This window comes from Ictidomys tridecemlineatus, unplaced genomic scaffold (genome assembly GCF_052094955.1).
Source record: "Ictidomys tridecemlineatus isolate mIctTri1 unplaced genomic scaffold, mIctTri1.hap1 Scaffold_170, whole genome shotgun sequence".
Lineage (NCBI taxonomy): Eukaryota > Metazoa > Chordata > Mammalia > Rodentia > Sciuridae > Ictidomys > Ictidomys tridecemlineatus.
The window spans coordinates 303,874-328,790 of NW_027521478.1; the positions used below are offsets into that span (position 1 = coordinate 303,874).

The window sequence follows — 24,917 nt, forward strand, 5'->3', positions numbered from 1 at the left end:
AATCATCTTGTACTTCTTAGAAATAAGAGCCCTTCCTATAAATAAAAAACCTAATCTCTATTGATGAGAAGGCAGAAAGTTGCTGATTCTGCAAGAAGAGAAACTCTAAGTTCAGGCTTCCTGGCTCTGATTAGTTAAACCTCAGCAATTCCCTCAACCTTTATCTGGTAGATGAGGTAGGATCCTGTAGAGGAAATGGTAGCCCAGGAGCTGCCATGGGCTCTTCCATACAATGACCGGGCTGGGAAAAGATGGTAATGATGAGGAATGTAAATAATAATTATCATCAACATAGTCAAACCTAAAATACAGTGCTGTACTATATGCTAGACACTTTTCTAAGCATTTTATATATGCTAACTCTAATCCTTGCCACAACGCTATAAGGCCAGTATTATTAATAGCACATAAATAAGCAGGCACAGAGAAGTTAAGCGGCTGCTAAGGTGCAGCTTGTTTCCAAACACAGCCATCTGGGCACCCAAATCCCTGGTGTTAACTACCAGTCCCTTGACTAGTATTAGTCAATGATATTTGAAGGTCCAGTATGGGGTGGGCACTTTCTAAGGCACTGGGTGAGCTCAGTGGCCTGCTTTCTCCCACCCTCCAGTCTCTTCCCCACATAGCAGCCACAGAGGTCTTTGATTTAATTTTGTTTCTTTTGTGGCACGTGCTGGGCAAGTGCTCTCTCTACCACTGAGCTATGCCTGCAGCCCCAGCGTGACCCCTGGGTTTTCTTTTTGCTTGTCATACAGGGGATGGAACCCAAGGTCACCTTACCACTGAGCTATATCCCCAGCCCTTTTTTATTTTATTTTTAATTTTGAGACACGGTTTCATTAAGATGAGGAAGCAGATGAGGTTCACAGATCACTCAGCACTGGGGATAGGGGGACATTGAGGCAAGTTTCTCAGTTTCTGAGGCTGGTCTCAAACTTACAATCTTGCTGCCTCAACCTCCCAATTTGCTGGGACGACAGGGGTGTACCACTGTGCCCAGCCCAGAGTGATCTTTTTAAAATCCTAAATCAGATCTGGTCACACTACTGCTTAAAATGACTTGGCTGACTTCCCGCTGCATGCTAGAGTCGATAGCAACATCCAGCCCTGCACCTGACTGAGGGAGACCTACGTGATCTGGTGCTCCCTCACTCGGTTTCCCACCCCACTTTCTTCCCTCCTGTGTCTGGAAAGCTTGAGCTTATCTCAAGAACTTCCCTTTTGCTTTGCCCACAATGGCTCTCTCCAGCTCCTCCTCACCAGGCTGCTGTCCATCCTGTGAGCCTTGGCTGAAACCCCACTTCCTTCCTGAGGCTCCTCTGTCCGTTCTGTTTGCAGTGGAGGCTGCTCTGTAGCTCCCTGTCTCCTCATCTCATTTAGTGCATTTACTGAGCTCCTCTCCACGTGTCACTCCCCTGTTGTCCACTAGCTTATTGTTTCTTCTCACTTGCCTCCCGCAGCTCCAGAAGGGCAGGAGTCCTGTCTGCCTTACACATACCACAGCTGCTCCAGCACACCTGGCCCATGGCAGGTGCCCACAGCACACATGTTGCCTGCAGGACCAGTCCCAGCCTTGAAGACGCTTCCAGGGTAGTGCAGCCCCCAAGGTCATGACCAGCTTCTATCCACTGGCCTTGTTCTATGGGCCTCCATGCTTTAAGTTCACAGATGAGGGAGCAGATCACTCAGCAATGGGGGTAAGGGGACTTTGGGGCAAGTTTCTCAGAAAAGGGGGCTTTTCTCAAAGAAAAATTGGGAGCCTCCAGGGAGAAAAAGAAGAAAGGGCTATTCAGGAAAAGGAAACTGTGAAGAGCGCCAGGGTGTGAGGGGCATTCTGGGCAGTGGGACCAAGTACAGGAGCAAAGGCTGTGTGTGAAGTTCATGTCCCTGTGTTTTGTGTGCCTCGGTGATGGATGTTATTAACATCTAAGCCCCCCTCGTGGGTGAAACAGAGTGCAGTTAAGAGCTACGACTAACCCTAACCCGTGTCAACCAAATGAAGCTCCTGCAGCTTGTTAAAGCAGCACTGTTTCCTTGCAGGTTCCCCGAGCTCCACTCTTCTGCCTCTCATGTTAACAGCACCCAAAGCAGCAGAGTATGCCTGCAAACAGAGTAAGCTTGTTTATTTCCATCTGTTTCGAGAAATTTTAAATAAAATAGGATGTAGGCTTACAAACAAAGGTTAAAATTGATATGGAAACTAAGTTTCTAATTGAATTAAAAAGAACGGGGAACTTGAAGGACTTGATTCCCACATACCCCCACTCCCGTGACCCAAATCGCAAGATCTTATCTGTTAGACCCTTTGGTGGTGGGAGCGAAGTGGTCCAGAAGGGAAAGATGTGAAACTGTGGGGGACACATTATTTTTTTTTTAGGTTTCATATACAGATGCAGTTACTCTCTGTGCCTGCAGGTGTCAAGTTAAGAAGGGGAGCAATGAATAAGAATGCCACCACCAGCAGCTCTACAGAGGAAGCAAATGCCACAAAGTGGAAGTCATAAAAGAGTTTTTCGTGCACATCACCAAAGAACATAGTAGGTCTAAAAATAATGAATTGGACCAAGCTGAGACCAAGTGTTTGGGGAAAACTCTGCTTATATTGTGATTAAATGTTGAACCTTTGGAGTCAGATGCTCTGGATTTGAATCTAGAGCCTGCTGCTTACCAGCTGTGTGACTTCAGAAAAGTACTTAACCTCTCTGTGCACTAGCTTCTTCCTCTGCAAAATGGGAAGAATAATGGTATCTATCTCTTTAAAGTTGTTGAGATGACTAACTGAAGATTCTAGATACTAAAAGATTAGAAAAGTGGCAGTTAACTCTAAATAAATACTAGCCATAATTATCTTTTCAGCATTTGAAAAATACTATTTGCACCAGGCACAGGGGTGTACTCCTGTAATCCCAGCAACTTGTGGGGGCTGAGCTAGGAGGATTGCAAATTCAAAGCCTGCCTCAGCAACTCAGCAAGACCCTGTCTCAAAACAAAAATTTTAAAAAGGCTGGAGACGTGACTCAGTGGTTGAGCGCCCCTAGGTCCAATCCTGGTGCCAAAACAAAAGAAAAAAATATTATTTGCAAGTTAATTGGCCATTATTCTTAAATAAGTATATGAAAGAGGTTTATTTTATTCCTTAGTAGAATTTTATCTCTTCCTTCTTGGCATCTCCCCTGCTCTTGCCCTTTCCATCTAATTTCCCTTTTTATGTTGCAGAATCAGAATGGTCATGTACAGGGCTGGAGGGAATAGAAAAAAACCATTCTTTTTCTTCCTGTTCTGAGTTCTCAATTATAATGTGCACAGTGAACACAAGTTCAAAAAGAAGTCAGAGATTAATGTGGCCAACATAATAAAAGACAATAGGGGAGAGAATCAGAGAAGTGAGAAAGGCTGGAATATTTTAGGGCTCTAAGGTAGAAAAGAGAGAAGGGAATTTTGAAAATTGTACATTGAGATATGAATGGGTTTGTTTAAGAAGCATAAGTTTAGGGCTGGGGTCATGGCTCAGTGGTAAAGCACTTGCCTAGCATGTGTGAGGCACTGGGTTCGATCCTCAGCACTGCATATAAAAAATAAAGGTCCACCAATAACAACAATAAAAAGGTTTAAGAAAAAAAAGAAGCATAAGTTATTTAGTTCAGTTGCTGAAATGAGAATTTCAAAAATATAATATGCATAGTGAATACAAGTTCAAAAAGTGAACTTGTTTAAAAAGAATTTTAAAATGTGACTCTCTTAATCAACTGAGCCACATGGGGCTCAGTATTTCTTTAGATTCTGGAGGCAAACTAGTGATTGATTAGAAATTTAACTTCATCATAGAAATTGCTTTAGGAACTGTCTGGATTCTTTAGCCACATTAGGACTTTAATAAACATTGTCCTAAAAATAGAATAATTGCACTATGGAAAAATCATCACCATATTGAGTTTTGTTCTGAAGGTATTTGCTAGGATGAGATTTGAGAGTCTAGGTTTTCTAGAACCATATCTTTGCTTCCGAAGAATTTTTTAAAGTCAAATGAGGTCATTTTCTTACATGATTTTGGAGACAGCAAGCTGAAGAAAGCAAAACAAGGCAAGAAACAAAAACCAGTGAGAATTCCAGAAATAGCACACACAAACACCCTGCATGAACAAAATCATAGACTGATAATCCAGACTAAGCTTGTACTATCATGTGTAACTAATAAAAACAAATTTAAAAAATTAAAAAAGAAACAGATCCTAAAACAGGGATTCATATACTTGTTTGGATCATATATGGATCCTGTGTAATGAGAATGTAATTCTAAAGATTAATTCAGTGGTGTTTTGTTTGTTTTGGTACTGGAGATCAGACCAGTGGTGCTTAACCACTGAGCTACATCCCCAGCCCTTTAAGGTCTCACTAAGTTGCTGAGGCTGGCCTTGAACTTGTGATCCTTCACCTCATCCTCCCTAGTCCCTGGGATTACAGACATGCACCACCATGTCAGGCTCATGTTATTTTGAAAATATAGTTTCATTCCATACATTTTCTTCTACAACTGCCACCTTAGGAATTTTCAGAGAGAGAGACCTTGACTAGGAATAAGCAGGTACTTGGCATACATGACAGAAAAGAATTTCAGAACATGCCAGTCAGAGACAAAGATTTGCTTAGGAAAGAAGATATGCGTTCAAGGGAGAATGTGGTTATCTAAAAAGAAAGACATCTTTTGGGGTGAAGTAAGAAATAAACATTCGAGGGAGAATGTGAGCCATCTTCAGAGAGATGGTCATGAATGACACAAGACAGAGAGGGAACACTTAGGTTTAAATTCAAAGCAATAGACACAAAGTTAAAAATAATATACTCCAAGCACAATACATAAAAACTGCTAAGAAACTAAAAATTATTTGCTGTGGGTAGGGTTTGTTAAAAGAAGTACAACTTTCTTTATTTATTTATACTTTGAAATAATTTCAAGCTTACAGAAAAGTTTCAAGCATAACTCAAGGAACCCATACATACCTTTTACCCAGATTCATCAATTGTTAATACTTTATTTCATTTGCTTTGCCATTTTCTGTCTCTTACCTCTATATGTATATAGTTACAAATGTATAATCTTTCTTTAGCCCTTAGAAGTTATACATAGCCTATCACTTTGCCCCAGAATATATCAGTTTGTATATCCTAAGAACAAAATCTCTTACACAACCATGATCAATTTCAGAATATCAAACACTGATACTTTTAATCTATATAGAAATTTTGTGGACAGACCTAATAATCTTTTTTTAAGCATGTTTTTCATTCTGCACAGGATCCAGTGTGAGATGACATATTGTATTTTAAGAAATGTAACTAATTTCCAAATCTATGAGAACAGTTCCCTGGAAATTCTTTTATACCTACATGTTGCTACTACATCTTTGTCAGTAAATTAATATCTGATATTTGACCTGAACTTGCTATAGATTGGTGTTATTTGTGTGCATGTTCTATTGATGTGCTTGATACCAAAATCATCCTTTTATTCTGCAGGTCACTTAGAAACTTGAACTTCATAATAGAGCCTCTGGGAGCAAACAAGAAACATCATCTTAAAATTGCATCTCTTACTGGCATATTTTTCTTTACAGTTGGCTTTTGACTCAGATTGTGCTGAAAGTTATTATTGAAATTGAGTTTCTTCTCTTAGAAGCATATTGCACAGCTACATTTTGGTAAAAGACAAAAATGTGTGTATCTTATACTACTTCATTATGACTAAAAGACTTGGACAATTCAGAGTACCTAATATTTCTATGTCAAGCTGGCTTTGTAGCACATTTTACAAATATGTAGTATTGAGTATTGCACAGTAGTACAGTAGGAGGGAGTTTTCCTAAGTTTTAATGCAAAATAAAATTAATATATCCTTGATTGACTTAGCTATGTCCTAAAATGAAAAATATTTAAAATTACATCAATATAGTTTTTTGTTTGTCTGTTTGTTTTGGTACTGGGGATTGAACCCAGGACAACTTTATCTCTGAGCTGCATCTTTGCATTTTGATTTTTTTTTTTTAATTTTGAAACAGGGTCTCACTAACACACTTAGGGTCTGGCTAAGTTGCTGAGGCTGGCCTCAAACTTGCAATCCTCCTGCCTCAGCTTCCAGAGTCACTAGGATTACAGGCATGCGCCATCACATTCAGCTTCTCATCAATATAGTTTTAAAAGAAATATGGATGCAAGTTTTCTCTCAGTAGAATATAAGAACTACTAGGAAAAGAAAATGTTCTGTTCTTTCAGTACTTTTTCAAAATGCTAACTAGGCACATGGTTTAGCCTGTCAAGATTTGTAATGACAGTTGGATCAAATGAATATCTGTACAGATCATACCTTTCTGAAGGTTTGGGTATGCCAACTTTCTGAAGAATAGTTTCCTTAGCATGTGCAAAAGCACGTGTGGGATTTTTTGACTGAAAATGGTGATGTTTCCATGTGGGCTTGTGGCTGGGGCGTCCAAACCAGCCTTTGCACACTGGATCTGATTGTAGTTGTTTTTGAGATTTACCAGGAGACTTGCAACATTAAGAGGGAGAAAGGAGTGGGAATTGGCAACCTGTGGTCACTGTAGACACTGTCAGGGGACTAGCCCAGGACTTTGTACAGATTTTTTTTTAAATCTAGCTCTGCTAGTTATGAGAAAAGATCTTTTCTTTGTGGCTATTTCTATCTCTCCTTTTGCCATCTGCATACTGGCTGTAAGTGTTGCCTGAGGGTTTTTGCAAATAGCATTGTGAATGTGCTGCTAGCCATAGTTAGATATCTTTCTGGAGTCCCTTCATTGGTCTGAAGCACAAAGGTGTTTGATTTCATCACACCACATACACAGGGGATGGGATGACAAAGGACCACCTGAGGTTTGGAGCATCCTCAATCCTTGCATATCTGAGGAGTGCTTCCAAACATGTCAATTGGCAGCAATGGAGAAAGCTCTTCAGGCAGTCACCTGGACTCAATGAAACAGTAACACAAGCAAATCAAAACATGAATTTTAAAAACAACAAGCAACCCTAGAAGAAGGGTGGTGACAGAAGGGGAGTGAAAGGATCATGAGTATTGTCCTGCTCTTTGAGTGTCTCAGACTCTTGGGAGATAGCTTTATTTTTAGCTTGAGAAGTGTTTATTCTCATGACAAAACATGTCTATTTCCAAAAGTGATTTTCACCATTAACCCAAATTCATACATTTAAAAATTAATGTGACTATTTTTATCACATGAAATTGCAATATATGTTTATGATAGAAACTAAGGAAATAGAAAGCAGCAAAAGAAATAAAAACATAATCTTTCCATTCATCGATAACCATGATTGACATCTTAGTATATACACAGTTCTAATCTTTTTATCCTAAACATGCTAAAGTTTTTAAAAATCAAAACCATATTATGCTGATGAAGAAATGCAATTGTCTTTTGATTAACGGATATTTTAAGATCTTTTGTTTCCCCTTTGCACTTCAAGTCCTCCTGGAGTTCATATGATTTCTGGTGAGCTCCCTCAGATGGAACCACCGACCCTCATCTCAGCAGTTTCTATAGGCAAACTGCAAAATGCTGGGCATGTCATGTATTTCTAGAGAGCTGCATAGGATGAGAAGTGTGCCCTTTGTCTCCAAGGTCATAATGGCTCTGCTGACTTTAATTCCTTTCACTGGAGCTAGTGAGGACGACTTGAAAATGCCAGAGAGAATGAGAGCCCCCTGCCCCATGATCCCAAATGAAAAACAGAGAGAACACAGAAATCCCCTTACGCTTTACCCCCACTTCACTTTTGTGTTGTTCTTGCCAACACAGCAGCCATCCTGATATATATATATCAGGATGTATATATATATATATATATATATATATATATATATATATATATATATATATATATATATATATATCAGCTACCACACTTGTCCCCATCACACTGGACGCTGATCATTCGCTCTCCACAACTATGGGGAAGGTGAGCCAATCCAAGTGCCATACATGTCTATCAAGTGTCTACTCTGTGGGGGATGTTCCTTCAGGTTGACCATGTGCTGTCACCTTGTTCCCACTGCAGATCATATTCTATGAGGACTGGGGCTTCCAGGGCCGCTGTTACGAGTGCAACAGTGACTGTCCCAACCTGCAGACCTACTTCAGCTGCTGCAACTCCATCTGCATGGACAGCGGCTGCTGGATGCTCTATGAGCGTCCCAACTACCAGAGCAACCAGTACTTACTGCGGCGGGGGGACTACCCCTCCTAACAGCAGTGGATGGGCTTCAATGACTCCATCCGCTCCTGCCGCGTGATTCCTTATGTGAGTCTTGCTTCCACCTGACTGATGTGAGAGGTCAGCTCCTGTCAGTTGTTTGTTCCCAATAGTGTACTAGAGCTCACTGTAAAGACAGCAAGATCCTACCTTCAAAAAAAAAAAAAAAGAAAAAGAAAAAGAAATATATATATATAAAATTGATCTCCCCATATATATATATTTTTCTTCCTTAAGGACCTCAACATTACTTTGGAGCATAAGAAATTATGACCTTTAAAAATAAAATTGGCTGAATAGAGATATAGGACACCCATCCATAAAAAGAAGGAAATTCTGTCATGTGTAAAGACATGATAAACCTAGAGGACCTTATGTTAAGTGAAATAAACCAGACACAGAAAAACAAATGCCTGTAATCTCACTCTGAAGTGAAATCTTAAAACGCTGATCTCATAGAAAGGAGAATGGTGGTACTAGAAGCTAGGGAAGTTGGTAAGGAGGGAAGGTTTGGGGACACGTTGTTCCAAGGATGTATAATCATAATAATCACAGGTAGGAAGAATAAGTCCAGAAATCTATTGTACACTTGATGATTACAGTTAATGATTATATATTGCATTCTTTTTTTTCTCACTAGGGATTGAACCCAGGAGCACTTTACCACTGAACTACATCCACAGCCCTTCTATTTTTTTTTATTTTGAGGCAGGGTCTGCCTAAGTTGCTTAGGGAATTGAACTTGCAATCCTCCTGCCTCCGCCTCCCATGTTGCCGGGATTACAGGCATGCGCCATCATGCCCAACTATATATTGTCTTCTTAAGTGCTAAGACAGTGGATGTTAAGTGCTTTCACCACAAAAATGATAACCATGTTTGGATACCCATATGTATTAGCTAGCTTTAACCACTCCACAATGTATACAGTATACACTTAAAAGCATCACGTCGTGCATGATAAATATTACAAATTTACCTGTCAATTCAAAAATAAATAAACTTTAAAAATAAATTTAAAGTTCAAAGCATCTAGGCAATCTCTAATTTTAAAAAAAAATCATCTTGCTCATTCAAGAAAAAAGCCCACACAAGTAATTCTTTTTTAATGATAAAATGTTAACCACCCATGCGAGAGCAATGTAAGTAGAACATCTCTGATTGTACCACTGGTTCTCTTCACTACCCTCCATGACACACTGATCCAGAACCTAGAACACTGTGTTTCGGCACCTGTGGCTTTCAAGTGATCATCATCAAGTAGTTTCTTAAAATGAAAGAGACAGATAATTGATTAGAATTTCATGGGTCTTGGTTCTCACCAAAGTGCTGCTTCATGTTTCTTAGTCACATGAAACATGTTTATACTTTGTGATGTCACCAAATCATGTGGCATGGCAAAGAGATTCAAGAATAGAAAGAGGCCCTGGGTTCAATTCCCAGTGCTACCAATAAACAAACAAACAGAAGAACAAATAAATAAATAAAATTTAATCTAGAAAATTTTTCAGATGCACAAAGAGATAAAAATAAGCAGAAACCCAAATTGTACAAATCACTTGGCCAAATATCCTTTGAAGAGACGTGAGGACAAGAGTAAATAGGAATCACTGTATATCATGAGTGCAAGATGGAACCTTAAAACAAGCTGGATAGGTCACAGTTCTATGGGGCTGAAATGCAAATGGGAGTTAAAATTATATCTGCAGACACATTGATCAGGGCTGTGGAGAGTGGCTACTTAGGAGAGTGGCTACTTACAAGGGAAAAACACTACTATTCCCTGTGTTTCAATGCTAGTTTTTGTTTTGTTTTATTTTGTGGTGCTAGGGATTGAACCCAGGGGTTTAGTGCATGCCTAAACTGAGCTAAATCCTCAGCCCTCAATGCTAGTTTCTTCTGCAAGATCTCCAGTTCACTGGTCAGGTCAGCTTTATTTTAATACTCTTCCTAATTTGTTAGAACAATAACACAAGGAGTAGGATTAGGGAGAAACTTTTTAGAGAGTTGTCGGAAAAGCTCATTTCATGAAAATAAAAGGCTGACTGTATCAGTATTGTTTGTACCACACATATGTGCTGTTCATTTTTGTTCTTTTGTTGATTATCACAACAGACCAGCTTGCACAGGATAAGGTTGTATGAGAGAAGTGACTACAGAGGCCTGGTGTCTGAGCTCACAGAAGACTGCTCCTGTATCCACAATCGCTACCATCTCAACAAGATCTACTCCGTCCATGTGTTGGAGGGCTGCTGGGTCCTCTACAAGATGCCCAACTACAGGGGGCAGCAGTACCTGCTCAGGCCAGGAGACTACAGGTGCTACCATGATTGGGGCACAATGGACGCCAAAGTCAGTTCTCTGAATTTGTATGAAGCAGTGCTTTTCTTTATGATCCACATAGAGATGCAATAAATAAACAAACTTTTTTTCTGGCACTAAGTGGCTCTTGCTTATCATAAAGTAATAATTGAATTGTAAATACTCGGTGACTCCTAGACAACTTACCTGACCCTGAAAGGTGTTTTGAATGTCCACTTAATTCCTGTTGGTCAGGCATACATTCCTGTCTGGGGAGAAGGCAGGTTGTTCCCACCTTCCTACAGTCTGAAGGAGAGAGGAAAGATTAATATAATGAACAACTATTAGAACCCACAGAGAGAAGAAAATGCATAATCTACTGTGGCTGGCACACCAAACACAAGAGATTGCTGGAGGGCAAGGGTGGCTGATGTCTCAGACAAGACTAGTCAAGAAAAGATGTATAAAGAGAGGGTTTTAAGTGGAATTTTCCAAAGCAGAGAAGGGCAAGACTACTTGATTAGATCATCATAATAAGAAAAGTGCTAAACAAGAATTAAATAGCCTAGTTTCTTATGCAGTCTCTACTACTAATTCAACTCAGCCCAGTTTCCCTGGGACTCTCCCAGTTTAAGTGCCAAAGGTCTTTGGACCCTCAGTTTCAGGGAGACCACTGTGATTAGTTACCCTACTTTTTAGCTTATCCCTTTGAGCAAGTCGCTTCTATCTGCTTTGTGTCTAATTTCACCTTATGTAAAATAACAACCAATAATAAATACCCACTTGACTAAATCCCAAAATGGGAAAAGTTTGTGAATACAATTTAAATTATCATATCAGTGCAAATGTAAGGAATCCATATGTCCTTAGTATTCCCTCAAATTCAACAGCACCATATGGTTATCATTAGTTTGCATGCCACTGTGAATTTGTATTGAGATGCAATTATCAAAGACTCAGTTGTACAGCATAAGGTATAAATATGTGCTACTGTGCCTGTCATGGAATTTCTTCTCACTCAGTAGAGCAGCTCTCCTGGAATATTTCCAAGTCATATATCTGATCAGATTCTACAGTTGAGAATATATAAATTTTGCAAATTTATATAAGTAAAATTAATGTTCCATCCCTATTTACTTCTTTGTAGAAATTGATAAGTTCTGATTATAAAATCCATATAAAATTGTAAGTGATCCAGAATAGCCAAAACAATCTTGAGAAAGGACAAAATTAAAGAAAAAGGAAGTGTTCGCATTTCCCAGTTTCAAAACTTACCACAAAACAACAATAATAAAAGCGTGAGGTGCTAGCATAAGGACACACTATAGATAAATGGAAAGAATTAAGAGTCCAGAAGTAAACCCAGGTCCAACTGAGTTTTGCCAAAATGTGAAGATCATTCATGGAGAAGGAAGAGTCTTTTCCACAAGTGGTGCTTGGACAACTCTACATCTCACATGCAAAAACAAATGAATCTGGATATCTTACTAAAAATGAACTCCAAAGGGAGTAAAGACTTTAAGGGTTAGAACTCAAACTATAAAATTCTTAGAAGAAAACATATGCATAAATCTTTGTGACCTTTTATTAAACATTGATTTCTTAAATATGACACTAAAACAATTTGCAATGAAAGAAAAAACTTGAACTTCATCAAAATTTAAAAATTTTATGCACCAAAAAACACTATCAAGAAAGTAAATTAGGTAGAGGGAAGTGCAGGCAAGGAAGGGGATGTGGGAACAGGAAGGATAGTAGAACGAAACAGACATTATTTCTGTATGTATATACGTGACAGCATGACCAAAATGATTCTACAACATGTCCACTTAGAAAAATGAGAAATTATATCCCATTTATGTATGATATATTAAAGTGTATAAACACATTCTACTGTCATGCATAACTAATTAAAACAAATAAAAAATTTTAAAAAATAAAGAAAGAAGGTAAAAAGATAGCTCACAGAATGTGAGAAAATATTTCTAAGTCATATATCTGATCAGATTCTAAAGTTGAGAATATATAAAGAACTTTTACAACTCAACAACAAAACTAGAATGACCCAATTTAAAAAACAGGCCAAGTATTTGAATATACATTTTCCCAAAGAAGATATATAAATAGCCAACAAATAAATTTAAAAATGCTCAAAATCAATAGTTATTAGGGAAAAAGCTAATCAAAACTACAATGGGATACTACTTAATGTCTATCAGGGTTTCTATAATGATCTTTTTAAATCTTCAAAACAGAAAATACCTAGTGTTGGTGATAATGTGGAAAAATTGGAAACTTCATAAAGCATAAATGTGGGAATGTAAAATCGTACAGTCTGCATGGAAAATGATTTGGAAGTTTCTCAAAAAGTTAAACTTACAGTAATCTTATGACCCAGCAATTCTACCCTGGTATATAACCAAAGGAATTGAAAATAGATATTCAAACAAAAATTTATGGCATAAGTCCTCATAGTGGCACAATTCACAATAACCAAAACATGGCAACAACCCAAATATCCAAATATCAATGGATTTTTATATAAACAAAATGTGATAAATATATAAAATGAAATATTATTTGGCCATAAAAAAGAAATGTAGCACTAACACATGGTACAATATAAATGGACCTGGAAAACATATGTTGAGTTTAAGAAGCAAGACCAAATATTATGCATAATAATATAAGACCATAATATAATATAAGACCATATTTTGTGCAATTCTATTTATAGGAAATACTCACGGCAAGCAGATCTACAGAGATAACAGGTAGATCAATGGTTCCTGAACTCTATTTTAACAAAAAAGAAAACTTAGGTACCAAGTTTCACTGAAAATAATTTGATTAACTTCAAGTTTTGTTTTAATCTGGCTGAAAGAAAGATTTAGAAAACTGCATTTTATCTGATAAAACTCAGTAGGCCACATGTCTCCTCCTCTATAAAAGGAGGGGTTTGGACAAGATAAGTTCTAGTTTTCCTTCCAGCTCCAACACTTCAGACTCCATTCAGTTTTGAGGAGAGTTATGCCAATGGTTCAAGGTGGGCTTTGAAGCCCACAAACTTGGTTTTGGGCTTGACCACCTAGAGGATATATGGACTTGAACAAGTTATTTATCCTCCCTAGCCCCAGTTTTTCTACTTTCATCTTCCCATGAGGAATAAATGAAATACCCCTATAAATGCTAGCATGTGGTAGAGGCTTAGCATGTTGGAGTTGTAACTCCATTGGTTTTGCTAAAGTTGTGCTATGTACATGGACATGCTGTATATACAGATGTTGTAAGGACAAACATCAGAGTAAATGAGTCTTTTTCCAGAATATTTCTCTACTTTAAAGGTATTTGAAATTCTCAGTGTCCTTTTGACAGTTACCTATTACTACTGTCTTAGCAGTCTACACACAAATGGATGAACCAAGAATTACAGAGCCCTTTACAACTGGTTAAATGCTGAGATCTTACAGTGAGCCTGAAGAAATCAATCGGTTGGTCAAAATGCTGAAATTTACTGGAACTCCTGTCAGGACCGAAGATTCTCATGATAGACAGGCTATTGGTGTGCTTGGGCTTGTGGAAATTAAAACAACAAAACAACACATGGCATTGGACCTGATATGAGAAGTGTATGATTTAAGAAGATTTGAAAGTATAACATCTAAAACAAGTTACTGGTATATGGAAAGATAATTAATTCAGGCCTTGGGGCACATAGGCATGAGTTCAATTCTTGCATCCTCCATTCATTATCTACGCATATTTTTATGGATTCGTCTCTCCATGGTGATCATACTGCAGTTAGGCTTGGTCAGTCATGGCCCCTGGCCTGGACTGGGTACTTCAGAGAGCTTCATTCTGGCCTCCTCCAGCTGAACTCTTTCCCATAGCCAGGAGCTCTGTCCACATCTCTCCTCCAAAACCATTCTCCTTACACTGGAAGCTACAGAATTGCCTTCATTTAGACTGAACCTCACTCCCAAGACTTCAGAGGGAGTCTTCATCAGGACTCTCCTGCTGAGGACACGTGTAGCCAAGGGGCAGCTATTGGGGGAATGGGATGTGGATGGAGCTCAGATTTGTGAGGATTGGAAAGAAAAGTGTAATCCATGGAGGGAGAGGAGGGTTCTGAAAATGCTACAGGAGAACGCAGATTTTAAACCAAAACATTTGCACATGAGTTGAGGAGGAAGGGAAATAAACCACTAAGGCTTCTAAAAGGCCTCAGGTAAATTTGATATGTCCTAAATGATTTTAGGTTTAGAAGAACCCAGGGTTATATCTGTTTGTTTGTTTTTGCAGTGCTGAGGATGGAACCCAGGACCTTGCCTATGTCAGACAGGTGCTCCACCTATCACTCAGCTGCACTCCCAGACATTTTAGTTGGAGACAGGATCTTTGCTGCTTAGTCTGGCCTCAAAACTTCAGTCCTTCTGCCTCATCACTCACCTCCCTGACCAGCTGCTGGGATTATGGGCATGTGCTAGGCTACTGTACGTGGCTGAAGCCAGGGTTGTATTAGATTGATTCAAATGTTTTGATGTGCAAATTTCTTATTTTAACTATGAGTTCCTAAAGGATCTTAAATGGCTTTATTTTTTCTGATTTATAAAAAGGCCTATTTTTTTAAGACTGAGTTCTGTACTTATTTTTAAATGAAACAAATTATATATATATATATAACTTTAGTGTTATATTCAGTATTCAACTATTTGTGATAAAAAGGACTCAAATAATCTTCAGTCTCCTAATCTACCTCATGCTCTAGGACAGCGGGGGTAGAGGTTGCTGACAATACAAAGAGTTATAACAAAGCCTGTCTTGCAGCCTTGACCCCTTCATCTTCTAAAATACAAGAAACTGATAATTTCTCTCATTTCCCTTCACAAAAATTTTACTGAACTCTTTTTGCTTCCTTTTTTTTCCTGTCTATTTTCACTCTCTCAGCCCATCTCTCCTGTCTATTAATTTCTGAGACCTTAATATAACAGGCCTGATTATGCTCTGGTCCATTTCAATGCCCTCCACTTCCCCAGGAAAGCCTCCACTCTGTCTACACAGCTGGCCAGTCTTCCCAGGTCCCCAATGACAGAACAGAACCAGCAGTGTGGTATTGGGCAAGCAGGAGAAAACACGTGTTGGGACATGAAGTGTAATGTCTGGTCTGTGGACACCCACATGAATGACCTCATGTGGGGGAGTCGTTTTTTTCCAGAATGGGACAGCAATCATTGGTTTAACTGTCATTCATGTGTACAGGGCTCCATTCACACATCCTATTAATTAGTAAGTAGTTATAGGGAATGGAGAAGTGTGGCATGGTGCTTATCCTGGCTCATAAACCTGATGAAGAGACTAAACCTGGGAAAGAAGACACCTTACAAGAAAGACAATGCTTAAGGGCTGTTGGACGGTAATGAAATGATGGAGACATAGAATGGAAGGGAGAGAGGAGGAAGAGTCAGTTTGGGGAAGATATTTCCTAGGAAGTGGGTCCTGGACTGCTGTGAAGACTGGGAAGGAGGAGGTCAACTTCAGGGACAGTGAAGATGTTCTAGTCTTTGGGAACAACAACCTTCCATATGCCCAGATCATCACAGATTGTCTGGGGGCGGGGGGGAATAAATCTCCCTTGTGAGCCCTTCTGGGCTGCCAAAATTTAAAACAAATATAGTTTTCAGGTGAATTTTGTCTATGTCCACTATTTCTCTATTTAGCCATAAACATTCAATTAAATGGTAAGTGGAAGGACATGTTTCCTGACTTGTCCTTTTCCAAATTGTTTCAAAAATCTCAAAGCATTTGGAGTGGGTTGGGTATCAGGGATTAATCAGGGGTACTTAATACCTGAGCCATATACCTGCCCCCCCCCGCCATTTTTGTTTTGAGACAAGGTCTTGCTAAGTTGCTCAGGGCCTCACTAAGTTGCAGAGGCTGGCTTTGAACTTGTGATCCTCCTGCCTCAGTTTCTTGAGCTGCTGGGTTTGCAGGCATGTGCTACCATGAAGCATTTTAATAAAAGTATCAAAGCTACAAGGTAATGAATAGCAAAATAGAAAAAAAGGAATAGGAAGAGAGGGAGAAGGAGAGAAGGAGGAGGAGGAAGAAAACTGCATTAGTAGTATGAAAAAAAGGGAGAAGTTCTGCTGCTAGGCAAACCAGGTCAAATCACCTGATAGACCTGATATAATCACACACACACACACACACACACACACACACACACACACACACACACCAAGCACACACATCTAAACCTCCATTACAGCTGATGAATAAAACTGGCTTCTGTACCATAGTCCCCCAGCCACAGTGAGGTGATTTTAGGACAGGGCTGGCCGTAAACTCACGGTTATGTGTTCATTGGAGGATTTTCCTGACTATTGGCATGTTCCATTGCACTCACTCTTGTGAGTGCAGCAGCCACCACTCCAACCTGTAGTCCTGCAGCAATGTGGTCACTCAGGTGAACTGCCAGAGCTGGATGCTCTGTGATGAGGCAGGTACATTGACCACCAGGTGCAGGTAGATTTCAATGACTCTATCCTCTCTAAATGCACAGAGATGTTATACCTCCCTTTGCACCCAACTCAACATCACATACAAACACAGAGTCATCGTTTGATGGAGATATCAAAATTACCAAACAGAAAATTAAATCAGTTAAATCAAAGTTTCTTAATACAGTGTGTGAAATTATCCCTTGATCACATTTAGTCTCCATACCACAGGCAAAAGTATAGACACTATGACACCAAAGGTCAGAAATGCAAACATATTATTAATTGATGTTCAAAGGTGTAAATACTCACCTGTTGTTAATATTTACTAAAATATTAACAAAGACTCTCTTTGACCAATATTTCAGTCAGTCTTCTCTGAGTCCTCAACCTGACTAGATCTAAACTTGGACTTTCCTCTCTATCCTGGTAGAATCTGGTTTGAACAAGAATCCTGCTAAGTTAGTTTAGTGACCATCTCCCATCCCTGGTAACTGTCCACCCTGGCCTGCCTTCAGTAATAATACTGTCAAGTCAGGTTAGCCAAAAATCCAGATATTCTGATGATTTTGGACTTAGTCACATGAAGCCAACTTCTCCCCAAACTCTTGAACCAACATCTTATTTCGAGATATACAATTTCTTAATGTTTCCTCTTAGTGATTTTCCGTCCACTGACCTCCACCATGTTTCTTGCTTACAAATCTCCACATGGCCACGCTGGAGATGAAACCAAAAGCAATTTCTCTTCTCCACTGCAAAATCCCAATTCCATGGTCTCTATACCTATCTCCAAAGTCTGCCTTACCATCTTTGGCAAATGTTGTGAATGATTTTTTTGTTTATCAATATATCTGATTCCATTTTTTGGTCATCAGTATTATTTCACCATTTACTATGTGCTTCCAAATCCAATATTTTGTTTCATTTTTCATTGTCACTCTTATTCTATAAATGGGGAAACTGAGGCTTAAGGAAGTTAATCTTTGTCTTTCCAAAGATTATATGAGCAATAACAGAAACTGCAGAAGTGTGCATGGATGTGTGTAGGCATCGCTCAACAAATAATGCCTATTCAACAATTTCACAGTATTGTATGTATTGCAATGAAAACACTTAAAAAGCTCTGGAGGAAGGAGTGTGAAAGCAAATCCATGGGGCAGTCAGTCAGGGTAGGTCATTCCAGTTGGTGTCATTTGCAAGTGCTAGGTGCCCCACCAAGCCAATTGTGCAGGCCTCCAAAGCATCATTCACACCCCCTGCTCTACCCAGCTCAAGTCCCTCATGCTCCAACATAAGAAGCTGACTGCAAGACTAAGAGGACTTGAGTGTAGGCCTCTGGTTGAAGCCTGGACATTCTCACGGTTTTACATTTATTTGCTGAAGCTAACGCTTGAAATTCTTGAGCCAATATTTTATTTCTAGGTATTTTTATGTGATGCTCAGTATGACTGAATTGTTTACCCCAGGGCTCCTTTAAGACTGCTACTGGTTGTGTGAGAGATTGGGGCAAATTATTCAATGTCAAAGGATACAGGCTAGGAATGGGCCATAGCCAGCCTATTACCACCTCCTCCCATGCTTTTCTATCCCACAGAGAGCCACGTCAGAGGCGGGGTGTGGATACTGTGGGAGTTCTGTTCTACGGACACCTATCCACTAGGGAGTTCACTTTTTATAATAGTCTATCATGAGTCACTGGGGGGGATATACAAGCTGCTTAGTTGGGGCTTGGGAGGCAGTGGTTATCAGCTATTTACAGGAGTTCTCTAGAAATACCAACTGCCTGGCATCTGGAAGCTACAGAGTGGATGAGATTTTTGGGGCCTATCAGGTATTAGGGTCCTTGCCCCTGCCAGGAGAGTAAACCTGCAGTCGCATGAGAAGTGGAGAGAAAGTAGCTACCTCATTGTACACACCAAGGAGAAAGCCCAGGTTCGTTACAGGCAATTCATCATAGCCTGGGATTACAATGTGACTGAATGTGCCAGAACAAAGGCTGGCTCTCTGTTCTGTGTTATCTAAGCACTAAAAAAACCCCATTATTTTTAGTTAAGCTTTTAAAAATTTTAACAAGTCCTATAAAGCCAGGGTGACTTCAGCTTGTGTTAATTTCTATCTTCTTCTTCTGTTTCATGTCACAGCTCACCAGCTCCCAGAAGACAAGGCTATACAGATAGCAACACAGCCCACATGTGGGAACTCCCTGAAGACTATTTCCACATCCAGGATCATCTCCTCTCAAGGATATCTTCCTTCAAACTCCAGACCCACAGAAGACCCTGGACCTTTTTAAGGTACCCATCATCACGAGGAGGCAATAGCTCCCAAGGCTCAAAAGAAAAGCACATACCAGTGGGGACAAATGCCCAAGTAGGCCCTCTATGAGTAGTTACAATTGATGCTGAGATATATTTAATCCTTAAATTTCTTCTATTAGAATTGATCACATCCTGATCTTGTGTTCCTGATAATTTACTTTCTTTCCTAAGATTACTGGTGTCTCTGCGTCAGAACCAAAGATGGAGTGTATCTATGTAACTAAAAGCACATTTCTCCAGGGTCGTAAATTATTTAAACATTATACTAAAAATAAAAATCAGGGTAATTTTAAGTCAGATTAATTTTTACTGCATGATATTTCATTATCATCCTCAAATCCTCACCTATGAATGGCACTGAATATATTCAGTCTCTTACATAAAATGGGGTTGTGAATTTTGTCTCCTTAAGGGTTCAAACTTTCAACACAGGAAAATTACCCTGTATATATCTTTTAGTGACTCCCTCAGCTGAATGGAATCCTCTCTTGAACACTGACCAGGCCTTAAGTATGGGTATGGTAGAGGGTCCAGAATGACTTCTCATTAAAAGTCTTGCTTCACCAAAACAAAACACCTTTGTGTTAAAAAGGCTGAATAAAATCACTTTAATCAATTTTATTAATCCCTTTATTTAAAAAACTACCTAGAAGAACACAAGAGCATGCCACACTGTGTAAGTAATACAACCACACATGAGTTTTATACATAGATAAATACCAAAATGTTCACTGTGGTTGTCTCAGACAGTGAGACCATCAACAATATTTACTTTCTCGTACAGAGGACACTGGTGCGCTGCCCAGACTCCCACTCAGGGCCAGTCACTCTTTCTCCCAGATACTGACAGCTGAAAGCTGAGTTTGTCTCAAGGAATTTCCTTCCACTGAAGAGCACTGTCTCATCCAAGCTCAAGCCCCTCCATAGCCACAGCTCACATCAGATGACTGGGCAATGCGGGGACACAGTCCTGGTCCCCTCACCTCATCCTCAAGGACTCTAGCTGGAGAGTTCTCTGTGGGACTGGCTGAGGCTCTGCTATTGCCCTGCTCCCTCCCAGCTCATGCTTACAATCGCACTGCAGGCATCTTTTCGCAATCTGATGGAAGAGGAAAAAGGCTGGGTGAGCTTGGTTCTCTCATGGTTGCCTTGGTGTGTGTGTACAAGCCCCATATGGAGGGCTCCTGCATGATCACGGCTCCCTCAAGGGTGGCCCCAAAAATAGCAGAGAAGGAAATGCTCCCAGGGACAACCTTGAGGAAGTGTCCCTGCCCATCCACTTTGTGTAGAAAGAAAAATAGACAGGTTAGGATATATATAGAATACTGAGCAGTGATGAGTGACAATGGCTGGTTGGTCCAGGGCCAGGAAGGAGAAAGGTTAAGGACAAGCAGATCTGGGGTAGAAATGTGTATGCAAACATAGGAGAGGGTACAAAATATAAAGATGATTGCATCCCCATATTAATGCCTATTCAGGGCATCCACCATGGAAGGCACACTAAACAACAAAGCAAAAAGAGTGATTTAGGAGCAGGCATGGTGGCACATGCTTATAATCTCAGTGTTCTGAGGCTGAGACAGGAGGATGGCAAATTCAAGGCCAGCCTCTGGAACTTAATGAGTCCCTAAGCACCCTGTCTCAAAATTTAAAAATTTTAAAAGGGAATAGGAATGTAGCTCAGTGGTAAATCACCCCTGGGTTGAAACCCAATACTGCTTCCCTCCACAAATAAAATAAAAAATGATTTGATCATTGGCTATCAATCATTCTCTGCCATCAGCTACCCTAGTGCTGACACAATGACCTCCAGGGCAGAGCAAAGTGTTCATGGTGGCAGAGGTGAAGGTTAGGCCTTAGCTCCCACATGGCCAAGGCAAAATCAGCTACTGTCTCTGTACAATGTCCAATCTGCCAGCAAGAAAGACTAACTGTGCCTCAATGTGGCCCATATCTTGAAGAGATCAATCAGCCACTTGATGATGAGCTGAATACCTGGATTCCCTTTCCCCTTGGAAGAGATAATGACTCACCCTGATAGGAATCAATGCATACCCCAGGTATGGGTTTACCTTTTTTTCCTGAAGGGTCTTAGCCAGTAAACCTACTGCATGCTACATAAATAATACATGCTTATGATTAACAACCAAATTTTCAAAGAATAAGTATTGAAAAATGTAGCATCATTTTTACATTTTTGCAAAATCTCTTTAATTGCCATGTAGCCTCTGGAAAAACAACACTGCCCATTCATGAAGGAATGAGAGTGAATAAAAGGCAAATGACATCTTAGTATTATTTTGAAAACTGTCTCGGTGGTATGAACAGTTTGAAATTGTCTCAGAGACCCAAAGGGTTCACCATACTGTGAGATCCACATTTTCAAGAAGCCAGACGGGCTAGCCTGGATGCTGTCCAGCATCTAAGTCCAAGGACCTGGATGGGAGATACTTCTGCAGAACTTCTTACACTACTCAAACTGCCCTTGTCAAGAAAGCAAGGGTTTTAATGATTTTTTAAGAAGAAAGATCTTAAGATATTTGAAGAAGAGGTGGAATGGCAAAGAGGAAGCAGAATTTGGGCAGCCACAGCAGAAAGAAGCATTTAGGACCTTAGGGAGGAATGGAGGAAGATCACAATTATCTGCTTTCCTTCCAGGATTGCAGGCCCACTAAATGTGTGTGCAAAACCTCTGTTCTAGGGCTCAAGGCTAAATGAACAAGAGAGACTCCGCTGCCTCCAGGAGCCTATGAATTCCAGTCTAGTAATAATTCAATTCAAGGTGATTCCCCAAATAACAGTGATGATCATGGAATCTTGAATTCTAAGTAAGATTTATGCTTTTCAAAACACTTTCACAGATTACAGAATACTTCTCTTGATTCCCTCTTCCTTAAGATTCCCTCTTCCTTATTACTTAAATTCAAGTTTTTTAAAAAGTTAAAAAACACCGGTCCCTGAGTGCTAAACAAAATCACCTTTGAGAAGTCAATTAAGCACAGTAAACTATAAAATAAAATCATAGGGATAGAGTTTTGCTCTCCCTTTTGCTCAACTAAAAGAGTAAAGACTCTTTTCACTTTGGTGGCAACAACAGCTTTAGTGAATTAGAGCAACTCGAACCTACCAGAAAGAATGAGAGTAAACCATTCAGCCAACCCCGGTGGGCAACGGGAGGGAGAGCTCGGAGCTTGCAAATCCCCTCACTCCCGCAATGGGCCCTTTTGTGTGATTTCCTGTGGAGGCAGCAGTCAGGGCTGCTATATAGACAGCGATCCAGAGATCCACAGTACCGAGAGAACGTCCTTGTTTTCCCCTCCAACATGGGAAGGGTGAGTCCTGGGTGGGGACCTAACACTCCATCTTGGCCCTGGTGTAGCATCCTCAGTGGAGGCAAATCGCTCATGCTTCCACTCTTCCTTTGCAGATCACTTTCTAAGAGGACAGGAGCTTCCAGGGCCGCTGCTATGAGTGCAGCAGCGACTGCCCCAACCTGCAGACCTACTTCAGCCGCTGCAACTCCATCCGCGTGGACAGCGGCAGCTGGATGCTCTATGAGCGTCCCAACTACCAGGGCAACCAGTACTTACTGCGGCGGGGGGAATACCCCGACTACCAGCAGTGGATGGGCCTCAGCGACTCCATCAGCATCTGCCTCCTCATTCCCCAAGTGAGTGTGGTTCTGTCTGTGCCATTGGCTTCTGGAAATAAAAACCATGTAAAGGCATTATCTTAGGTAGGGACTGGGGGTGTAGTTCAGTGGTAGAGCACAAGCTCAGTAGACTTGAGTTTCATCTCCAGCACCAAAAACAAAACCTTATCTTAAACATAATAGTTCCAACTGTAAATGCTTAGCGAGCGCAGGCTGGTGTACACAGATACCTTAGACGTAAAGCCTTTCTTCATGAACTCGGTGGTGGGATTTTTTAAAAAGTCATGTTCCCAGATTTTACATCTTACGTGCAATCAAAAATTAAGAAAACAAAAATCAAATCAGAAAAATTAGGATATTGGGGAGATGGAATTTACTATTTGTTCAAGATATAATTGCCTAAAGTGTTCATTCCAAGCCATATAAAGTTAGAAATCAAATGAATCAAAATTTATGAGTACAATCTGGAGCTGTTTGCTTGACTAAAAATTCTCTGATTTGTTTGGCCTTACTTTTCTCCTTGATGATTCGTCTTATCTTCTGGTTTCTATTCCAAAGTAGTGATCAGTAACTAATTATCTCACTTATAGATATAAATCAGAGGAAAAGACAATCCCAAACCAACGTTTGAGATTCAGTATTTTCTGGAAGGTGATTGCAGAATATTTAGAAAAGGGGATTGTGGGAGGTATGAGATATAGTGCCATCAAGTCAGAACTCATTAAGGCTATTCTAGCTGCCTAGGGAAATGGCTAAGTTGAGGATAAGAGGCCAGGGAGGGAGCCGAGGAGTCATTTGGTTTGAGATTTGAACCCAAACTGCAGATATGAAAAACAGGGATGAGGGAAACATGTCATCTTCTCTGTCACAAGAGCTTAATAATCCTATACTCCATAAAATACATGAAAATCAGTATATCAGTCTTACAGAAAATAGCTAAATGTTGATATTTTTCCAAGCAAATGCTGATATAATTTTAACAACAGTGATATATCAAATGATACCTTCCCTCCCAATGACTCTCACTTTTCTCCTTTGAGAAGCGCTATCTCAAAAAACCAAGCACTAAAATGCAGTGGTAAATTTTATTTTAAGCATATCTTAATACCTGAGAATGGGGGCTGGTGAGTGGAGGCTGAAAAGCTGCCAAGCTGCGTCCTTGCTTTGCCCATGGATCACTAGGTTCATTAGCAGTGAGCTATAGGTGGCTCCTGAGTTCTGAATACTGCAATATGATTGTTCTGGAAGCAAACTTGGATCCAGAGCATTTCTAGACAGGTGTACCCAAGGAAGCATGGGGCTTGGAACTTTAGTTTCTCTGTTTGTGTTGATTTTCCTTTTCTTTCCTGTCTGCCCTCCCAGCACTCTGGCACTTACAGAATGAAGATCTATGAGAGAGATAAATTTAGAGGACAAATGTCAGAGGTCACAGACAATTGTCTCTCTCTTCAGGACCGCTTCCAACTCAATGAAATCCAGTCCCTCAATGTGCTGGAGGGCTGCTGGGTCCTCTATGAGATGCCCAGTTACAGGGGACGGCAGTACCTGCTACATCCAGGGGAATACAGGAGATATCTTGACTGGGGAGCTGCAAATGCCAAAGCTGGGTCTTTAAGATGAGTCATGGATTTTTATTGAAGTATTAACATTCTCCACTTTTCTCCTTTAGAATCTAATAAAGAATGTAGCTTGTGATTCTGGCACTAATAGAGTCCTGTCTTTCTTTCAGTCTATTAAGCATTCATGAGGAGTAACGACACTAGGCCAAACATAATAGCATGTTTTCAAGATGGGAAGCAACTGCTTATAAAGGGAATAATGTGGAGAACAGTATTTCTGGCATGTTCTGATGACTAAAATATACAGGCTCA

At 40.0% G+C, this 24,917-nt stretch overlaps 1 pseudogene; it reads left to right on the forward strand.

Moving 5' to 3' along the window:
- The first annotated feature begins 22,717 nt into the window (after positions 1 to 22,717).
- LOC144372830 (gamma-crystallin B-like) lies at positions 22,718 to 24,666 on the forward strand (annotated as a pseudogene).
- Positions 24,667 to 24,917: the final 251 nt, after the last annotated feature.